A 13600-nucleotide genomic window follows, 5' to 3' on the forward strand; every position below is an offset into this window, starting at 1 on the left:
TTCTTCTTGTCAGCAGAAGTTGCCCTCTTGGGCTCTCATTTGGTGGCTTACATCATGGCAGCCTGCCTGTTCTTCATAACCAGCATTCGAGAGAATCCTGTAGTAGAATGGATATAGTCCTCTCTAGTATAACATGCACATTCTGTAATTTCTGAGATCCTACCAATTATAAGTAGACTATAGGACATATTCAAGAGAATAAGATACAGAGATCACAGGGCTGCTGTGGAGTCTGCCCCACCTAAGCCTGACCAGGACCTCATTTCTCTTTCTGTCCTCTCTGTGGGCTCTTCTACTTCACCTTCCTTCCTGATGCACTCCCTCCCCTCCTCCTTTCTTTCTTGCCCTCAGAGACTTCTAGTTCCCTGAGTGAGCTTTCCTTCTCCTGTTCCCTGCTTTAAGAAAGGTAGCTCAGTGAAAGGAAACCGGAGCTCAGCGGGGAGCTGTGTGCTGTAGAGTCCTCCTCCCTCTGAGGGTGCCTTTCTGCATGATCATTGTATGTTTTGTCTTAAAAAGACCTTAGTGGGCCCTGTGCTCTTCATACAAACAGCAGGTTCTAAAACTTGATGACGTTTACGGTGCCATCCTTTCAGGATTTCTTGGGGATGTATGCTAAGGAGTTTGAGTTTGTAGCATTAGCACATTTGGTCCTTGAACTCTTTGGCCCTCTGATCTCTGAGTGTTGCTCTCCTCTTGTCTTCAGTAAGCTGAGGGTGATCTTGTTTGCTCTTCTAGGGCCTTCCTTTGGCATGTGTCTTGTCTTCAGCTACTTCTCTTAGCATTGAAATAGCCGTGTAGTATTGTGGATGAGAACATGGATTGAAGCTGCCTGGCTTTGAGCCCCAGGCTTGACCATGAACTGAGTTATCTTGAGCAAATCATTCAGTTTTCCTTCTGAGTGGATACTGGTAATATTTTCTAACCTCCCTCCCCGCCCCCTGCTCCCATCATCTTCTAATTGCTGCTGCTGCTGCTGCTTCTGAGACATATGTACAGATGTCAGACAGACAGTTTCCCCTTTATTGCTACAAGCAGCTGTATACCCCAAGCCATTTCTGAGTGACCTGGTAAAGTGGCCTGCATCATTTCTGAGCTCCTGCAGATACTAATTTTTGTTGTTATATGGACCTTATCCTATTACTTGCTCTGTTTGCTAACACTGAGGATAATTTAACACTTAGGGAACACTTGTTTTCCATAGGCCTTACTTGAGAGCATTAATTATGTCTTTGCATCTATAGTATGGCATCTAGCTACAGTACTATCACCCCCATTCTATTGATGAAGAAGTAAGGTACGCAGAAAGTGTACATTGAACTCAAGGTCTTTCAGGAGTCGTTGGAAAATCTGATTCTTGTGCTCACAAAGCACAGGCTTTCAGTGACTCAGAAAACTGTTTCCCAGAGAGAAGCCCCAGCTTCTCAGAGGAAGCCAGCTCCCTGAGAGGAAGAAATAGGAACCCAGAGCAATCTTAACCTGTTGCTGTAAGTTTCCCCACCTATCTAGCTTTAGGTTAGAGTGTACATTCCACATGGAATCTATTGGGCTATAATTATAACTCAGTGCTATGATGCTTGTCGAGCAACTGCAGTGCCTGGGTCCAGTGTTCAGCACCACACACACACACACACACACACACACACACACACACACTCACAAGAAATGTATTTGTTTTAACCAGGCTTTGCATATCTGTTGTGGTTTTAGCATTGTGTTTGAAGCATAGTTATGGTATGCTAGGCTTGTGCTAGCCTCACAGGGACTCACACATTTGGATAGTCCTTGTTAAGTGGGTCAGTGGGTCATCTGACTTCCTTGCTTAGTTCTGCTGGTCCCCCTATTGTGCTGTAACCAGATGTAAACTTCATCCTTGTCTTAGTAGGGTCTCTCTCTCTCTCTCTCTCTCTCTCTCTCTCTCTCTCTCTCTCTCTCTGTCTCTCTCTCTCCTTCCCTCCTTCCTTTCTCTCTCCTCTCTTTGCAGCTGCTTCTTATCCCACCCAGCACATGAGCTCTGTGGGAGCTAGAATTTTAACTATGCAGTTTTCCTTTCCTCAGCACCATGCTTGCCAAGTAGAGGGTACTCAGAAATATTTTGCATGAATCAAGTTTTCTCTTGATGGACCACTTAGAGTCTAGCACGAGTTGGTTATCTACACTACTTCTGTCTTCGTTTAGGGTTTCTATTGCTGTGAAGAGACACCTTGACCACAGCAATTCTTTTTTTTTTCTTTTTAACAATAAAGCCAATTTATTCAAACAGTTGACTTAGGCATCTGCAATGGTGACATCAACCTCCACTCCTGGGCAATTCTTATAAAGGAAAACATTTAACTGGGGCTGGCTTACATTTCAGATGTTGAATCAATTATCATCATAGATGGAAACATGGCTGCATGCAGGCAGTCATGGTGTTGCAGGAGAGAGTTACTGAGAGTTCTACATCTGAATGCACAGGCAGCAGGAAGAGACATTGAGCCACTGGGCCTGGCTTGAGCATGTGACACCTCAAAGCCTACCCCCAGTGACACACTTCCTCCAACAAGGCCACACCACCTAAAGGTGCCATACCTGTGAGTCTGTGGGGTCATTTTCATGCAAACCACCACAATCCTTCAAAGCTCTTCCCTGCTCCCAGTGCTGGCAGAATGAATGGGTGGTCCACTAGTTGCTGACATTACTTTTAATCATTTGGAACAGCTGGCATATTGCCATTCTTGATCATAATTTTAATTCTTTCACCTAATTTATTAAACTATCTCTTGCAATAGTAAATAAGGTGCTTTGCCTCTTGCATCAAGGGGGACTAAACTCAAAGGAGACAGATGTCCTCTGCACATGGTCCATGGCTGTAAAAGCAGAATGCATCATTGGAAGAGTGGTAATTTAGAGGCATCCCAGATACCTTCTGTAGATAACAAGTTCTGATACTTCTGCTTTAAAGCAGGCATGGGCTTATCCACACTGCCCTCACCGAGGCTGTAACGTGGTGCTGAGGGAGGCCTTGGAGATGAGTTGGAAATGAGTCATTTTCTCCAGTACACAGAAGGAACTCAGTACTGACCCGGCACCAACAGCCCCCTTCTGCTGGCGGATGTCAGGAAAGGCTGCCAAAGAAGGGGGGTAATCTCCGAGTAACACTCCATTCTGATAATAATGTGTCTCCTAGGAAAGACAGGGAAGGTTCACTCATGATACCTCAACAGGATGGCTGCCTAAATAAGACCTGAATAGAGGTAACAGCAATAGACATGCTAATGTGAAAAGGGAGGTGGATCTCCTGGGCCCCCACTACCAGAAAGAGCTACAAAGGAATAATGACTGCCTGGAGAGGGACAATTCACCTTTCCCAGGAGTGGACCCCTAATGGTTAAACACCAAGTGCTGTGCCCTGAAATCCTATGCATACAAACTATAGTAAACAGACTCACCAGGTTGTATTTATAGCTGATGACTAAAGGAAAGAGGCCATGAGTTTGAGAGGAAGTAGGAGTGTATGTATGGGAGGGGTTGGAAGGGCTGAGGGAAGAGGGAAATATTATAATTATAGTTTAATTTTTAAAAATTGCAAACATAGCCGGGCGTGGTGGCGCACGCCTTTAATCCCAGCACTCGGGAGGCAGAGGCAGGTGAATTTCTGAGTTCGAGGCCAGCCTGGTCTACAAAGTGAGTGCCAGGACAGCCAGGGCTATACAGAGAAACCTGGTCTCAAAAAACCAAAAAAAAAAAAAAAAAAAAAAAAAAATTGCAAACATAATATACATTTGAAAAATAAGTGTTAGGAAAGTTTGTGTTCCTGTGACCTTTTTCCAAAGTATTTGCATAAAGAGTCTATGAATTTAATGTGTTGCACACTAGTTTTGCCTTTTATAACAAGGAAGTTAATAGTTTCTGTCGTAATCATGCTAGTAACATGCTAGTTGGGATTTTCTTTTGAGGACACACTGTACAATGGGTCTGTACACTCATCTCTAACGTCTGTGACTGCTCTGAGCGGTGGCCAGCCATATAAAGCCATGAGTAGCCAATGAGCATGTTTTTCCCTGTGCTGGGACTTCAGTCTTCCCCTGGGCAGAGGTCCTCCCCCAGGTTTATTGCTGTTGGCCAGTTCTTTCTGACTAGGGGAGCTCCTGGATTCATGTGTTTCTTCCTCCTCCTCCCTAAGTCCACACTGCTCCTCCTCCTGGCTTGCAGAGCTTGGAGCTTCTGTCATTCCTTCAGTGACTGTGGCAGCGCCATATGGATGGAAGCATGTTAGCTTTCTTGTCCTTCTCTCTGCTCTGAGCTAGGAAACTTAACTGAAGGACCTGTCTGCCAGTGTCATCTACCCAGAGCCACATGTGCTCCATATAAAGTGGAGAATGCTTGCATTCTATTGGGGACAAGTGGGATGTTTCCATGATGTGATGTTTCCATGTGAGAAGACAAAAAACAAAAGTCCTATTCCTAGTTTGTGACCCTACCTGTTACACAATTTAAAAACGGATATGAAATACTGTTCTGAGTGACTTCCTCTTAGAACAAACAAACGAACACCGAGCACTTTGCTGAGCACAATCCATTCTTGGGCGATCATGAACACATCTCCAGGATTTGATGATGAACTCAATCTTGGGCAATACAGGATTTGTGATTGCTAAGTGTTGAATGTCCCTGTTGCCAGGGCAACACCTTTGTTGGATCAAAGGATGCTGACCATGCCCTTTCGCTTACTTAACTATCACTCCCACACAGACCACACAGACAGTAAGGGATCTTTAATGCTCATTTAGAAATGGAGAAATGGCGGCTGGGGGAGGGGAATCCCTGTGGCTAGTAAACGGGAGACTTCTGAACCATTGGGGTTGTGTTGTTTTTATTGTTACTTGTGTGGTACATTCGATAGAGTTTATTTGTAAAGACCATACAACTAATGATTCTTCTACCCGGTAACAGGTGATGGAGACCTACTGGAACACGCGGAGAAGCTAGTATCTTGCAGGAAGCCAAGATGAGGAGAGTCTTTTTAAAATAATCCGTAAGTAAAATTTTGCTAGTTCTTTGGCATTCATTTAATGACTGCATGAATCATGCTTAAGATGTCGTATTAAAAGGACAGTGCAATCACATGACTTAAGTGTGTGAACATGTCATTAAAAGTAGGTATTAGGGTGAAATGTTGGCTCAGTAGTCGAGAGCCCTGGCTACTCTTCCAGAGGACTCAGATTCAGTTCCCAGCACCCACAGGGCAGTTGTCACTTGCTGTAACTCCAGCTCCCGGGGACCTAAGAGTCTTTTCTGGTCTCTGCAGTCACTGCATGCATATAGTGCATACATAGATGTACAAGCAACTACAACACATAAAATTTAAAAAAAAAAAAGATTAAGACACATTTAAAGTAAGGATCTAGAAACCTCAGAGCAGGATTGGAACAGCTGAGAAGGTTGGTTAATGTGTGAAACTTGCTTCGTAGAATATGTCATTTTTAGTTGAGTGTATCAGGTCTGGTGGACAGAACAAAAGTGGCAAGTGGCTGGAGGATTCCTTGTCCTAGGTCAGCAGTTAAAGTAGGAATGGCCCCTGGAAAACACAGACGACCTTGCTTTCAGGGGTCCCTAGAGTCCACTTCCTTAGGTAGCTTTTGTGGGCGCAGTAGACGTAACTAGGAGCAGAATTGCTAAATGAGTAAAATTTGATCCGTAGCCTGAGACTCTTCCCTCTCCACTGTGTGTCACTATCCCTGGAGAGACGGGACACAAGCTTCTACATCCTTAGTAGGAAACCAATGACAGATCCTACCGACCAAAGGAAGAACACCACAGAAGTCACACTTTGTGAACCAAAGCATTTATTGGGGTTACTTACCGAAGTGTGGCTGAGGGCTTACATATGGGAGCAGGGATGAGTCAAGGGCAGCTACAGCTACATCCTTGAAAGCCACCACAGTGTGGTCCATGGTTCTCAAAAGATGGGACCCCAGAGTTCTCTGCTTGACTCTCAGGCAACTTAACAATAGCCTGGGCCTCCTCAACAGCCCTTGCTGCCTATATAATCTTGGGAGACGGATGGACCTAGGGCATCTGGTCCATTTCCAGAACTCCTAGGGACTTCTGAGTTGTTTATTTCCTGAGTTTAAATGAGCTTCTCTCTAGAACTTTGAGTCTTAAAGGGCTTCCTTTACCAGTTCCAGTGCCTTGGGAGCATGGGCGTCAGTCACACAGTGCTATCGCTCTGAACCATGGTTAGTTATCTGGCGGTTACATTTGCCAGGTTTACAGTTCACTGTGGCAGTGGAGACCTCGGATGATTTAGTCAGGCATTTCTCCACCCACATGCTCTTGTGCTACCTCGGCTCATTCATCTGTGTGGTGGAGCTGATGATGGCCACAGGTACACAGTAATATATGTGCTTTCTGTGGGTTTACTTGGAATTGTGATTTACAATTTATAAGCCTTTCAAAAGCTGGGCCAGCTCAAACATGGCCCCTCTGTGAAAGGATGCTGCTGATAAGTAAGTGTCAGCGCTGTGGCTCTGCCAGGACGGCTGCCAGTGTCTGTGGGCTTCTTGCGTTTAGAAACACTTCTACTGTGGTTGATTTTAGCCAGTCCCATAGAAGCCACCAAAAGTGGGTTTGAAAGTGACACACACCCCATTATATGCTTTTCTGTGAATCAGACACAGTCCCAACCAGCACCAGGAGCCCAGCTAATGGTAAAATAGTCAAGACATAATTAATTTCAAGTATTTATTATTTTTATTTTTTATTTATTATTTTGTTTGTTTGTTTGTTTGTTTTTGTTTTTCGAGACAGGATTTCTCTGTATAGCCCTGGCTGTCCTGGAACTCACTTTGTAGACCAGGCTGGCCTCGAACTCAGAAATCCACCTGCCTCTGCCTCCCGAGTGCTGGGTGGGATTAAAGGCGTGCACCACCACACCCGGCTGGTATAATTTTTTAAATGCCAAGTTTACGTAATTTTTAAAGAATTTGTTTTACTCTTGCTTATCTGTCTGGATGTGTCTGTGTTTGTGCCCATGGAGGCCAGATGAGGGCATTGGAGTCCCTGAAGCTGGAATGATAGGCAGGTGTGAGCTGCCCGCAGGGGATGCTAGGAACCAAGCTCAGGTTTCCTGCAAGAGTAGTAAGTGTTGTTCTCCTCTGAGCCACTTTTCCAGCCCAAGCTCCTTTACTTTAATTATTATTGTGGCCAACTTGCCAGTGGTCCTGAGAAATTAACAGTCTGCTGTGAGGTGCAAGCTGGCTCCAACACACCCACATGGGCTCCTGCTGTTTGGAAGGCATGGCAAAGCCCAGTTCTTCAGTTCCTGTCTTGTCTGGTGACAGCAAGGTTTGGTAAAATCCACATTCTTGTGACCACATGGCTTCTGGAGTGGAAGGTCAAGGCTAAGCCTCATTTTGGGCTCAAGCCTCTGTTATCAGGGGTCCCACTGGCATTTTTGAATGGTGAGGTCAGTTTTTGGCTGACCCCTGGCATCCCTTGTGTCTTCTGGCTGCTCTGTGACAATTCTTGGAGACAGGTCCCAGCAGCTTGCTAGCTTTCTATTTCCTTATCCCTCCCCCTCTGTGACAGCTCCAGGCTCAGGTGGGCTGAGCACCTCTGTATACTGCATAAGGTTTTGCTCTTGATTCAGAAATTCAGTGTTAATGGAACGTAAATTGCTTCCAGAGAGACACCACTTTCACCTTGGCTGGATTATGAAATCTCATAGGGTGTCAGATAGAAAAAGGAGCAGGCCAGGATGGGACTGGGCAGCGTTTTTTCTGGAAGCACTTTCTTTTTCAGTTTCTCTCACTTGCCCTTTAGAAAGGAATAATTGGAGCCTAGAATTGCTAAGTAACCGTGGAGATTGTGCTGGTTGTTTTTATTCAAGTCTCTGCCACCTAGCTTTCAAAACACTTGTTATTAAGCTGTTAAAAAAGAAAAAGAAAAAAAAAAAAAAACCTGGGGTAACCTGAATCAGACTTACATAATCTTAAAACATTCATTTCTCTTATTTCCTCTTAAAAGGCATTTACAGTCCACAGTGAACCTGGGGATTAGTGAGCTATTCCATAATTTATTCTTGTCCATCTCATGTGGAAGCTTATGGTTAAAACCAGAGAGAGATCCTGGAGTGTGAATTACCACCCAGGGCTTCCTCAGGACTGGGGGGTCTTTGTAACAGAAAGAAATCCCAGGAGTTAACAATAAAGTGTTTCATAGATAAAATAGTCGATTTGTTTCATTATCTCTCAGGATAGCCCTTCTGTGGTTTCCGAGTAGCCCAAGGATCAGTGTAAAGTGGTGAGATCTGCTCTGCTAGGTGTGTGCGATCTTCAGCTGAGTTCCTGTTGCAGTTCTCTAAGAATCAGTAGTTTTCTGGGTACCCGATGACATGGGTTTTGAGGGTAAATTCCAAGACAAATAAGACATACTAATTTCACTTCAAGAATCAGCAATGAGGGCCTGGCGAGATGGTTCAGTGGGTAAGAGCACCCGACTGCTCTTCTGAAGGTCCGAAGTTCAAATCCCAGCAACCACATGGTGGCTCACAACCACCCGTAATGAGATCTCATGCCCTCTTCTGGTGCATCTGAAGACAGCTATAGTATACTTACATAATAAATAAATCTTTAAAAAAAACAAAACAAAAAAGAATCAGCAACGAGCCGGGCGTGGTGGTGCACGCCTTTAATCCCAGCACTTGGGAGGCAGAGGCAGGAGGATATGAGTTCGAGGCCAGCCTGGTCTACAAAGTGAGTTCCAGGACAGCCAGGGCTACATAGAGAAACCCTGTCTCATAAAACCAAAAAAAAAAAAAAAAAAAAAAAAAAAAATCAGCAATGAAGCCTTACCCAAGAAAACAAACATTTCAATCGGTAGTTGTAGGTCTTACTGTGCAAACCATAAAGGAAAGAAGATCAGTGAGGGTTTCAGCAGCAGAAAACATTTGGATTGGGCGTTTGCAACTAATTAATGTCTCTATCTAAACTATGGGAGTTAGCATTACTGATGGGAAAGAAGTGCAAAACTGTGGACGTTATTAAATCAAAACCTCATCAGCTTCGAAGTATTAGTTGAGGCAGCCCTGGGACCTTGGGTCAGTTTTGGAATTGCACGCCAACGATGGTGAGGATGGAGGGAGGCAGGATCGGGAAGTTTATAGAATCAGCACAAATTCTCACAGAAATGTAGGACTGCTAATTAAAATAAGGTGCTCTAGTTTGCTTCTTGCGAGAGTGTCCCCCCCACCCCCTTCCACCCTCAGTAGTTGTTAACCTTCTTTGGCTATCACCAGTTCAAATGAGGCATTTAGATAAAATATGGAGGATCGATCAAGAAGAGTTTTCCTTCCTTTTCTTCTTTAAGCATGTATATAACATTGCCAGTGTCGAGGTATTCCTACCTGTGGGGCCAACCTCTGGGAACTCAGACCCTAATGCATATGCTACCCACCCATCAAGAAGTAGACAGTGTCCTGCAGTCCACGACAACTCCAGATCGGTACCTTGGGAACTGTCTTGGGATGGCTGCCCTTTCCTGTGCACTGGCCTCTGATTTCAGGTGCCATTGGTTTCCTTTAACCCGGTGAACGGCCTCTTCCTCCGTGTGCACTGCGATCTCATTCAGTGTGTACAAGGTGTAAGTGTGTAGTTTTTCACTTAGACAATTTGTACTGACTTGCTAGCTCGCTTGTGTACATGCCTTGTCTTTTAATTTCACTGATGACATGTTAATTTATATCTGCTGTCATATAAATTGTTCAACGTACAGTTGCAAACAAAGTTAAGCCTTTCATTAGTGGATTGTTGCCTTTGATTTCTGTTTTTCCCTCTGGTTATTTTCTCACTTTTCCATGGTGGGTGATGTGTTAATTAAAGTTCATTATTGGTCTTTGAGTTGCCTCTTTTCTTTGTCATTTTATGGCCTGCGAGAACCAGTTGGTCTTGGCTTATTAATATCTTAATTTGGGTAATTTGGAGTTGACCTCTCCAGACACCCATCTCTTTCCCTGACACCGTGTCAGGGATATTTGGTGTACTTTAATATTTCCAGTAACTAGTCCTGGCCTGGTGCATGAACTCAAGAGCTATAAATGCAGGAGCTAAAATTGTTGGTATCAACAGACCAGTTAGGCAGATAGATTCCAAACTCAAGAATGTCACACATAGGTGACACCTGTTGCCATGACAGCCACATACCTTCCCAGAGTCCACTTCCCACATATACCTGTGAAAAGGTTATATCACAGCCTAAATAAAAGACAGACCCTTCCCACCTTCAACCCTTTTTCCCTTGTCTTTCTCTCTTTCTTCACTTTGTCTCTAATAAACCTCTTCCACATGGAACTGCTTTGGCCTGGTGTGGCATGTCCAGACGTGAGCTGCCATTCTAACATTTCAGTAATAGCTTGTCTTACTACCAGTCTCTGGGTTTGACATGGTATCATTTAGGTTCTGATTTCTTCAGGACTGAATTCCACGGTTTTCTTAGTTAGGGTTTCTGTTGCTGTAGTGAAACATCATGGCTAAGCCAGGCAGTGGTGGCACACGCCTTTAATCCCAGCACTAGGGAGGCAGAGTTAGGCAGATTTCTGAGTTGGAGGCCATCCTGGTCTACAAAGTGAGTTCCAGGACAGCTAGAGCTATACAGAGAAACCCTGTTTCGAAAAAAATAAAAAAATAAAAAAAAAAATAATAAAAAAGAAACATCAGGGCCAAAAGGCAGTCAGGGAGGAAAGGGTTTATTTGACTTACACTTCTAGATCCTAGTCCATCATCGGAGGAAGCCAGGACAGGAACTCAAGAAGGGTGGGAACCTAGAGGTAGGAGCTGATGCAGAGGCCATGGACAGGGTGCTGCTTACTGGCTTACTGCTTCCAATAGCTTGCTCAACCAGCTTTCTTATAGAACCCAGGACCAACCACCAGCCTAGGAATGGCACCACCCACAGTGGGCTGGATCCTCCCCCACCTACAGCGGAATCTCCTGGAAGCATTTTCTCAACAGAGGCTCCCTTCATTCAAAGAACTCCAGCTGTGTAACGCTGGTATAAAGGTAGCCTGCACACTGCTGTTCCAGTCCGTTACTTCTGACTGCCTCGGTACTATGCTTTCAGAAGATCCAGACTGTGCATTTATCTGTTCGCTTACTTTGGCTATTTTGAAGATTTGATTTTTATTCCTAATTGTATGTGAATGTGTGTGTGTGCCTCTGTGAGTTTGTGCACGTGAGTGTATGCTTGTGGAAGCCAGAAAGGGCATCGGATCCTATGGAGTTTAGAAGCAGTTGTAAGACACCCAGTGGATGCTAGGAGCAGAACTGAGGTCCTCTGCAAGAGCAGTAAATGCTTATAACAGCGGAGCCATCTCTCTAGCCCCCTTATTTTAGGTTTTTTTTTTTTTTAACCATGTTTTACTATGTAGCCTAAGCTGGCTTTCAAATTGCAGTGGTTCACTGCTCTCAGCCTCCCCAGTACGAAGAATACAGGCATGCACCACCATACCCTTCTTTATTATTAAAGGCATTTCTTAGACCCATGTCTTCTAAAGTTTTAACACATAATCATGAAAAGAAACCATGTCAACCTCAGACAGGAAGAGGAGCACACTGAGAGCTGTCAGGTTCCTTTCTAAATGGCTGGCTTCTTACGTGTGGTGGCTGTGTGGGTGTTGATTTTAATATAATTTTCCATAACAGATACCATAAATACATCCTTCCGAATGTATTAAATACATGATGACCAGTTAAAAAATTCAAAATTTTACAGTTTATACTACTGACTCTAGCCATTGTGTTTATGATGGCAGACCTGAGAGTCTCCCCCAAATCAGTATCAGTTTTAAAACCTCAATTTTTCTATTAAAATACTATAGACTGGGGAATTCAGCATAGGTGGAATTTCTCTCTTATGAGGGTACTGTTTGCATGTTCTCAATGTTTTAAATGTTATAAACTATCTTGCAGTGTAGTAGATAAGAGTAAGTCTAAAATCATGTGTACAAGATAAAGGACCATACCATAACAAGGTGCGCCATAAGTGAATTAAATCGACCTTAGGTTTTTGTTCTGGATAGAATTCCAGATGCATTTTCCATTTTTTGAATGAGGTCTGAGTGCTGTAGTAAAAATATTATTGATGTTGAATTTCTGATCAGTCCTGAGTCAAATGAGCTATTAAGAACAGCTCAGAAATGCCAGCATCTATTAGATTCTGGACATGATGTCAACAGCTAGGCAAAAGTTCACTAACATTAGACCTTTACCGAAGGTTTAAAATATAATTTATAACTAGGTGGAGAAATGCCTGGACCCAGCGTTCACACTAGGCGTAGAGTGGAATTTTCTGCTAGATGCCGATATGTATTCCTGAGTCCCAATTCTAGGAAGTAAACTCACTTTCTTCTTGTGGAATTCATTCCTCCCACGAATCTAACTAGGTAATCTGCTTGTAGACCAGGATGGCATAGATACATGGCTCTAACTAGAAGTTGTAAAAAATCTTTGTTGAGAATTTTAAAAAAAGATTTATTTGTTTCATATGTGTGAGTAGTATACTGTTGCTGTCTTCAGACACACCAGAAGAGATCATCGAATCCTCATTACAGATGGTTGTGAGCCACCATGTGGTTGCTGGGAATTGAACTCAGGACCTCTGGAGGAGTAGTCAGCGCTCTTAACCACTGAGCCATCTCTCTAGCCCCTTTGTTGAGAACTTTAAAATTACAACTCTAAGAGGTGGAACAGTTCCTCACAGTGGCCGTGCTGGTGATTGAGTGGAAGGTAGGTTCCAAGGTATCTCTTGACCAGGAAGAGTTCATTGCACGTTGGTCCTAAGGCCCAGTGACACTGCGTCAGGTGTTCCTGTTGCCTGTGATTCTCGTTCCGTACATCCATCCACCCACCCCACCTTGATGCTTGGCCTATGCTGCTGCAGCTGCTATTGTCTGTTACACACAGGCTAAAGAATGCTGACTGCCTCCCTTGGTTGTTTATATTTAGAATATTTACCAGTGCCCTTTGTCAGAGATTGCAGCCATGAAACATTTAATTGGCTAATAGGGCATCTGGTTTCTGACATACCTTTCCGGGAAGAGTGGCAGTGTTTATTTCCACCTGTCGCAAAAGCAGACTGGTACTGACACTAATTAAACTTCTGCCTGCATGTGTGGCAATGACCCTAGGTGCTTGCTTTAATACAAATATCACATGACTTTTGATTAGAGCACTCAAACATCATCTTACGGTGTGTGTAACTAGGTAAACAGAGAAGTATTTGTAGCTATAACAAACACAATGAGAGATTTATATGAAAGAAGATATCAGTGCTTTGGCAAATGATCAAACGGGTACATGTTTCTTCCTGGAAGGGAGCTGGACTGACTGACTGACTGGCACTCTCTCTTTAGTAGGCTAGTGTTAGGGGAACTGAGAGTTGATGCCACACCGTGTTGTGTAAACTTCCCTTCCTTTCAGCAAGTACTGGATTTGTTTCCTGAGAAGCCGTCTATATTGTTGGAATGTGTCATAAAGAGCGAAGACATACATCTGACACTTGGGTCCTGTTTGCCAGCTGGTTTAAAGAACTGTAATAGTTGTTTGTTCTTGATACCTTAGCAAAG

General features: G+C 43.8%; 1 protein-coding gene across 12 annotated transcripts in view; it reads left to right on the forward strand.

Annotated features, from left to right (window-relative positions):
• Positions 1-13600, forward strand: part of Sgms1 (sphingomyelin synthase 1) — a 274571-nt gene that overhangs the window by 178516 nt on the left and 82455 nt on the right. For all 12 annotated transcript variants that reach the window (XM_029472300.2, XM_029472303.2, XM_021151328.3 and 9 more), the window contains one exon: positions 4933-5014. The gene's annotated coding sequence lies outside the window, so the exon portion shown is untranslated. The remainder of the gene's footprint in view (positions 1-4932; positions 5015-13600) is intronic.

Source organism: Mus caroli, unplaced genomic scaffold (assembly GCF_978045245.1).
Source record: "Mus caroli unplaced genomic scaffold, Mus_caroli_1 scaffold_20, whole genome shotgun sequence".
NCBI classification, from domain to species: Eukaryota; Metazoa; Chordata; class Mammalia; order Rodentia; family Muridae; genus Mus; species Mus caroli.